Below are 8,675 nucleotides of genomic sequence, written 5' to 3'. Positions count from 1 at the left end.
CTGTAGGGAACCCACTGTTTGAAATAGCTATACGGCATTCCAGTGAACTTTCTATGCATCCCCTTTGATCTGGGAGTCTGGAAGGGAAGTTTGAGCCCAGGGAGCTACATCCAGAAGTCATCAACATATAGATAGTGTTATCAGACAAAGTCCCACAGGAAACTGTGACACATCGAAAGGCTGTAATGGAGAAGAATTTAATAAAGGGGCTATTTACAGAGCTGTTGGCAGGATTAAAGGGATTTACAGAGATGGTGGGCACCCAGGGACCAGCAAATGTGGAATGCCATTACCATTTTTAGGCTTGAAGGAGAAGTAGAGAGGGAACCATGTGCCTGGAGTCAGTGAGAATTATAGCCCAGGAAAATTCCATTTCCTGCAGTTGCCTCCTATGGGCCAGCCAGCTAGCTGTCAGCCAGCAAGGGGCTTGTGGGGAGAAGTCAGCTTTGGTGGCGACCTCCAGGGTCACAGAGCAGGGCAGTTGAGGGTGGTAAGAATGAGGAATCAGCAGCATGGAATTTGCACTGGGTCAAATGCATGGGAGCAGGAGTGCATAGTCAGGAGAGGAAAAGAAAGCTCTAAGCTCAGTGAGCAAGAAGAAGGACTGCCAAGGGTCACATCAAAGAAGGAGCCTGTGAAACGGCACATGCAGCAGCAAGGATGATGTCCTGCACGCTGGGAGAAGAACACTTGTCAAGGGAGATAGTGCCAGCAGCTGTGCCAAGTGCAGCTGGGTTGGCCAGACCAGTGGGGACACACATTGTGGTATGATGTCTAACCTGCCACCTGCCACACCAGCGTTCCATATGGCAGGTGGCTCAAGATCCAGCTACTCTACTTCTCATTCAGGTGTCTGCCAATGTGCCTTTAAAAACAGCGGAAAATGGCCCAGGTTCATGGCCCTTGTTACCCATGTGGGTTCCTGTCTCCTGGCTTTGGTCTGGTCCAGCCCTGATTTATTTAGAAATAAATCACCAGAAGGAAGAACTTTCTCTTTTTGTCCCTGTATCTCACTCTCTCTCTCTGAGTAACTGCCTTCCAAATAAAAACTAAATATTAAAAAACATGCACATCAATTGTTCTGAGTTAGACATTGAAGTTTTCAGCATGCTAGACAAGGACCATTTGGTGATATGTTGAGAACAAAGGCCTGGTGACAGAACAGGGTGACAGAAATTTCAGAGAGCAAGATGAACAGTTCCTTCTAAAAGTTTTACTTCCAAGAGGAGCCAAATGGTGGTGGGGTACATGGTAGGAGTGAAACATGGGCCTAGTACCATGTTCTGGGGAATGGTTAAATAACAATGGAATTCCAGGATGGTGATGAGAAGGGTTCAGGAGGGGGGAAGTTGTTAATGGCTCAAGGGAAAAGGGGGTGGGGGAGATCCTGGAAGTTGTGCCACTGCTTAGATCTATTGCTGCTTCTGTTGTAGTGGGCGGTAACTATCTATCTTGGGGTGCACTCCTGGCTTCAGTGTTCCTGCCTCCTCTGCCAGGCACTCAGTGTGTTCATAATCTCCTGAGTACAGGGACAGTGAGTTATTGAGCACCAGACACTGTGCTTCATCCTTGACCTTATCTCTTCCCTTCACACCAGAGCTCCATTGCTCCATTTCTAATGTCTAGAAGGTCAAGCCACTTATTAGAGGCCAGAGCTCCCATGGGCAGAACCATTATGTGAATTTTATTCTATTCTATTCTATTCTATTCTATTCTATTCTATTCTATTCTATTCTATTCTATTCTATTCTATTCTATTCTATTCTATTCCTATTCTATTCTACTCTACTCTACTCTACTCTACTCTACTCTATTCTATTCTATTCTATTCTATTCTATTCTATTCTATTCCTATTCTATTCTATTCTACTCTACTCTACTCTACTCTACTCTACTCTACTCTACTCTACTCTATTCTATTCTATTCTATTCTATTCTATTCTATTCTATTCTATTCTATTCTATTCTATTCTCTGTCGTCATTCTATTTCCTGTCCAGCCTCATATTCTTCTCCCTTTTCCCCACTCTTCTGGATTTTTCATTCCCCATGCCTGCTTCTTTAACATTTCTTTGTCCTGGACACTTCTGTTAAAAATTTAATGCAGTTATCATAAGACCTTAGTGGAGCTAAGCTCTTCAGCCAAAGAGGATTGTTTTTCACTGGAAATGGAGCCTTCCTGAAGTTGTAGCAACTCCTTTACCTTCACACACTCTCCAACCATGGGGCTTCATGAAAGACATCAGTGGGGGAGATCAGAACAGGGCTGACCTGGGGCAGAGCATGAAGACCAACATGCATTAACCGGGAGATGGTTCCGGCTGCGCATCCCAATTGTTTGGACAACTACTTCTCCTTCAATTTTAGTTCTCAAAAGTTTTTGCCCTCAACATCTTGCCAGATCCTAACTGAACTGTCAGCTTCTGTGGTTTGGAGTTGAAACATGCTCTTGTCTTCCACTATTCTGAACCATTTTCTCTCTTCCACATTCCCTCTTTCTAACTTGTTATGTCCCTGTCACACACACACACACACACACACACACACACACACACAGCTCTTAAAAAATCATCTTTTCACACCAGTTCTTCTTCTTCTATGCCCGTGTTGTTTGGAACATAGTGAAGATTTGGGCAGGATGGAGTGACCTGCCACTGCTGCTAATAGGCAGGATCAATATCGCGAAATGTGCCACATCCTTCTTCATTTTCTCATCACACAGCAATCGATAGCCTTGCCTGTAAACCTTTCCAGAGGCTCAACACTTTTCATTTCCTGCCCTGGACCTACTAGCCCCAAAGCATAGGCCAAGCCTGAATGGAGCATGCTCAGTGTCCTGTGACTCTCCAAACACGTTTGGCATGTGCAGGTGGATGTGAATGAACCTGTGTGTGCATGAGCACGTGCATGCACATGCCAAACCTAAGTAACTGGCTAACTTCTGCCTTGCTTAATCTCAGGGAATGTAATTACCCCAGGAGGAACCCACGCAGGAGGATTTATTCTTCCCTGTAAATGAACACCCTGTAAGACACCTTTGCTATAATGGCTTCGTTCACCAAGCAGTGGGTGTAGGTAAAGGCTACCCAGTTTTCACTGATTCTGCACCTCTCCAGTCTGTGATACTTGTCCTGTGTCTAGAAGACATGTTTGCTGATGCAGGTGGGACATCCATCTGTGTGCTAAGCTAGGAAGGAGAGATGATTTCCTTCATGTCAGACAGAAGTGGCACCTTCTCCTCCTGCACGCGTAAATTCTCCATAAGTGAGTGGCATCTGGGTGTGGAGCTGAAAGAGCTACACAGTGAAATACACACACACACACACACACACATGGGGGAGGGGAGAAAGAAATCGTCCATCCAATAATTCACTCTCCAAATGGCTGGGTTGAGCCAAAGCCATGAGCTTGGAAATCCATTGGATCTCCTACGTGGGCACAGGGGCCCTGGCATTTAAGCCATCCTCTATAGTCTTGCCAGGCTTATCAGCAGGGAGCCAAGTCAGAAGTGAGCAGCAAGGACCAGAACTGTATAGCATGTGAGCATCATACATGTCATCTTAGCCCACTGTGCAACAACACCAGCTCCTACATAAGATCTCTTGATGGTGTGAGTTCAACACTCATTCTGGAGAGCCACATGTATATTTTTGGTTTTGGATATGTTCCTGCAGCACCAGGTGGCTCAGCACGTCTCTTCCTGGTGCTGGTGCCAGCAGCCATCAGTATGCTTCCAGTCAGTCTGTGGTCGTAGAAGACACATCCAGGGCTTGCACTGTATTCCTGAGTTGGGTGGACCCTAGGCATTATGCCAATGACATGTTCAACTTACTAAGGCTTTAAGTCAAGGAGCATCTGTATATTAAATTAGTGTTGGAAAGCTGGGACATTCAAAGGGATCACTGACCATGGAGGGCAGGCAAGCAAATCACAGCAGCCCATCAATGTTTATCAACATTTTTACGTTTGTTCCTCTTTACAGGGGCATGTGGGTTGTTTCCATGTTTTTGCTAAACAGTATCTATCAATTAGCCCCTGTTATCTGTGAGTGTGTTACACTTACACAGCAAAATGCACTTGCGGTAGCTGGTTATTGTGGCTAAGCTTCTGCCTGTGGCAGCAGAGTCTCATATGGGTGCTGGTTCTTGTCCTAGCTGATCTACTTCCCATCCAACTTATGGCCTAAGAAGCAGCAGAGGATGGCTTAAACTGTTGAGCATCTGCAGCTCCATGGGAGACCCAGAAGGAGCTCCTGGATCTTGGCTTTGAATCAGTTCAGCACTGGCTATTGGAGCTGTTTGGGGAGGTGAATCAGTGGGTAGAAGATTCTATCTCTCCCTCTCTCCCTCTCTCTCTCTCTCTCTCTTCATCTCTCCTCTATAATTGAGCCTTTGAAATAAAGATAAATCTTTTTTAAGCACCTTGCAGGTTAGCATCAAGAGCCTTGAAATGCGGAAAGCATGGCAATGTGGAAGAGTAGGCTAGTCCTCCACCTGCAGCTCCAGCATCCCACATAGGCATTGGTTTGAACTGTGACTGCTCATGTCCAATCCAGCAGCTGGAAAGCAGTGGAAAATAGCCCAAGTGTTTTGGCATCTGCACCCATGTGGGAGAGCCCGAGGAAGCTTCTGGCTGCTGGAACCAGATGCTGCTGCCATTTGGGGAGTGAGCCAGCAGATGAAAGAAGTTCAGTCTCTCCTCTTTCTGCAGCTTTGCCTATCAAATAAAAATAAATATAAGCCTTTGAGAAACAAGGAAGGGGGCCTGGAGCAGTAACATAGTGGCTAAATTTCTCACCTTGCACGTGCTAGGTTCCCATATGGGTGCCTGTTCTGATCCCAGCAACCCAGCTTCCCATCCAGCTCCCAGCTTGTGGCCTGGGAAAGCAGTGGAGGACGGCCCAAAGACTCGGGACCCTGCACCTGTGTGGGAGACCTGGAAGAGGCTCCAGGCTCCTGGCTTTGCGTTGGCTCAGCTCCAGTCATTGTGGCTGCTTGGGGAGTGAATCAATGGACAGAGGATCTTCCTCTCCATCTATCTTCTTTCTCTGTATACCTGTCTTTTCAATAAAAATAAATAAATCTTAAAAAAAAAGAAATAAGGAGGGAAGGAAGAAAGGAAATGCAAGAAAATAAAGGAAGAAAGAGAAAAGAAAGATCAGAATCAGATTGGGACAAAAGGAACTTTATTTTTTTCCCCCAACTCCAGAGGCTCTGTTAGTTAGCAATTAGTTAGCCAGCAATTCCATAGCACGTGAAGGGACGTTTGTGAAATGGAACTTCAGAGATTAAAATGATGGGAAGAGAGGAATGGTTTTGAGGATAACAAGGATGGATCATTATTTACAGGAAGTGCCCATATAAGACCAAATGCTGGCAAGAATCACAGTTGCTCTGATTCTGACTTAGCTTCTGCCTAATGCGCTTTGAGAGCCGGCAGGTGATGGCCCATGTGCTTGGGCCCCTGCCATGCAGATGTGAGAGCCGGCAGGCGATGGCCCATGTGCTTGGGCTCCTGCCATGCAGATGTGAGAGCCGGCAGGTAATGGCCTACATGCTTGGGCTCCTGCTGTGCAGGTGTGGGAGCCAGCCGGTAGATATTGGTCTACATGCTTGGGCCCCAGCCAAGCAGGTGTGAGAGCCCGATGGAGTACCCTGTTCCTGGTTTCAACTTAGTACAAACTTTGTTGTTGAACCATTTGGGGAATAAAACAGCATTTGAGATCTCTCTCTGTCTCTCTCTCTCTTTCTGTCATCTGCCCTTCAAATAAATAAATCATTAAAAAAAAGCATAGCGCTCTATTCCCCCTTAACAATGTCAGAAGTGTCTGATGCTGATGTCTGGATGAAGATGTCGTGACATGAATTTCGCCTGTGCTGGTGTCATGGTGCCCCAGCTGGAAGCCTCCTTCAGCCCTCATGGCTGTGTTACGCAGAACCTCTGAACCTTAGACAATTCCTCTTCACATAATGTAAAGAAGTGAAGTGAACAGAAAACGTTACATAGGATGCCAATGATGTGAACCGAAAATTGAAAACCAAAATTCCTAGTTGAACTTGACTATGGAACCATCTTGACCTTCCTTTCTCAATCGATTGATTATCACTCTGTCAGTTGATACTGAAGGCCCAGAGATGCGTTTGGCCCCACCTGTACCTTCCGGATGCTGAGAGCCCACTGGGACATGGTGCATTCTCCCTCCCGGCTTCCCTCCCTTAATATCTGTGTTGCAGGCTTATCAGGTGCTTAACTTGCCTCCCATATCCCTGCTGGACAGAAAGCAAGCCTTCATGACATCCCCAAGCTGCTACCCTTAAGAATGTGTTGTGTTGGGCCCGGCGGCGTGGCCTAGCAGCTAAAGTCCTCGCCTTCAACGCCCCGGGATCCCATATGGGCGCCGGTTCTAATCCCAGCAGCTCCACTTCCCATCCAGCTCCCTGCTTGTGGCCTGGGAAAGCAGCCGAGAACGGCCCAATGCATTGGAACACTGCACCCGCATGGGAGACCTGGAAGAGGTTCCAGGTTCCCGGCTTTGGATCGGCGCGCATCGGCCCGTTGCGGCTCACTTGGGGAGTGAATCATTGGACAGAAGATCTTCCTCTCTGTCTCTCCTCCTCTGTGTATATCTGGCTGTAATAAAATGAATAAATCTTAAAAAAAAAAAAAAGAATGTGTTGTGCTCTCTTCAGCAGCTTGTATTCTGTAATCGGAAAAATGTGAGAGAAAATTAACATGACCCCTGCACAGGATGACATGCTAATCCATGAAGCATTCCATATTTAAAAATAAAAAATAAAAATAAAAATGAATTCTGTCTATTTAGGCTAGCATCGTGATATGATAAGTTAAGCCATCATCTGAGACATTAGCATTAAGTACTGAAGGTGTTTCTGGTTCAGCTTCCTACTAATGCACCTGGAAGACCATCAGCTGGCCCATGTTCTTGGATCCCTTCCAGTTACGTAGGAGAGGTGGATGGAGTTCTAGGCTCGTGGCTTCAGTCTGGCCCAGTTCCAGACATTGTAGCTACTTGGGGAATGATCCAGCAAATAAAAGACCAACCCTCCTCTCTCTCTGTGTCTGTAATTCTGTCTTTTAAATAAATGAAATAAATTGTTTAACAAAAAAGGAATCTGTGGACCACAAAGCTGCCTCCCCATGCCTTACTAATGTGTATCCCACAACAAGAGGAGAGGGTTTGTTTCCCAGCACCCTACCATTGTTTTGCCCTTCCAATGTTTCCATGCCATCCTTGTCTCTTTCCTTTGTTTGCCAGACCAGAGAGATGCTTCTTTACCAGTTACCCGAAGGCCTGATAAACTCAGTGGAATGTGAACAAAAAAAATTCTTAGATTTTACAGGTTCTGAATCTGTTGCACTGAACCAGAGCTGAATATGAAAAGAGGAGGAGACGGGGAGAGGAAGAAATCAACAAGAGGAGACACTGGAAGGGAAAGAATACAAGAAACTGTAAAACAAGGGTTTTGATTTCTAAGGCTACAGGGAAAACCACCTGTGATGGCTCATTACTGGCCTGGTCCTGTTGGCTCTCCCTGCCAGTAAGAGAGTGACATGCTTGCCAGGCATGTGCTTGCTCTACAGGGGCAGATTTCTGCCTTCTGATGGACCATGGCCAAGAGTCACACAGACACTGGCGCCACTCCCAAGGCTGCTGGTGTGAAGGGGAGACACAGACATCCAGCATGAGAATGGCCCAGCCAGCAGGAGTTCTGCTCAGGCACCTGTCTCACGGCCTGTGATGCCTTTACTCTCACCACATCCTACCCGCACTTTGGCTGTGTTCCAACCGGAGGCCAAGACAGCATGAGCCACATATGCTGTCAGCGGACAGCTTTCCTCTTCTGCAGGGAACTAGTGGGTAAATGAGCCTTTGTACCCAAAGCCATGGAAAACAGACAATTGATCTGAACGTGGAGGTGAAGTGTGTAAAATTGTTTATAAATCGTCTGAATAATTGTGAGCACTGAAGTGGGACGCTAGTGCCTGCATCCCCTCTTGTTTTGTGCATGATTTTCATTAACTCACCAACAAGAAATTCAAACCCTGCATTGGCCACCAACTGACTAATTTCAGAGTGGCTCCCTTCTCATCTTCACACGTTGGCTATTTGTAAGATAAAGCAAAGCTATTCTTACAAAAATGTATAATAGGCATGAAAGAAGTGAGCTCCACCTGGCATGTAATCAATTCTCATCTCATTTGTCTAAATCAACTTTTGTCTAAATAACCAAACACCAGGGAAAACTAGCTCTAGAAGAGAGAAGATTCTGTTTAGTTCTCAGGTCATGATTGGGCACCCCCATGTCTGATCTCTGACCACAGGTGATAGTGGGGGGCATGGGCAGTGGAGGGGCTCACAAGATGAATCAGGGAGAAGAGAGAGCATGAGTGTTCCTGACACAGGCTTGTGCTTTTAGTCAGTACACTCTCCAGTGGCCTAGGGATCTCCCATGTGGCCCTTCTCCCATCAACCACAGTTGGATTATGTTTCTGGTGCCTTAAAAAACATTAATTTAAGCCTTTGAAGTTTAAATGTATTGCCTGAGTTCAGAGGTCAAAGCATGTTCCAGAGGCCAGTGCTGTGGTGTAACGGGTGAAATCGCCACCTGCTATACCTGAATCCCATGTGGGTTCTGGTTCAAGTTCTGGCTGTTT

The 8,675-nt window shown here is 46.3% G+C and overlaps 1 non-coding gene across 1 annotated transcript; it reads left to right on the top strand.

Annotated features, from left to right (window-relative positions):
- The first annotated feature begins 6,675 nt into the window (after positions 1–6,675).
- LOC118760059 (U6 spliceosomal RNA) lies at positions 6,676–6,782 on the top strand. Its single transcript, XR_004996553.2, has one exon. It is a non-coding gene; the product is annotated as a U6 spliceosomal RNA (small nuclear RNA).
- The last annotated feature ends 1,893 nt before the right edge of the window (positions 6,783–8,675 follow it).

The sequence above is a fragment of the Ochotona princeps genome, chromosome 11 (assembly GCF_030435755.1).
Source record: "Ochotona princeps isolate mOchPri1 chromosome 11, mOchPri1.hap1, whole genome shotgun sequence".
Lineage (NCBI taxonomy): Eukaryota > Metazoa > Chordata > Mammalia > Lagomorpha > Ochotonidae > Ochotona > Ochotona princeps.
This window is presented reverse-complemented; position numbering and strand designations above follow the sequence as displayed.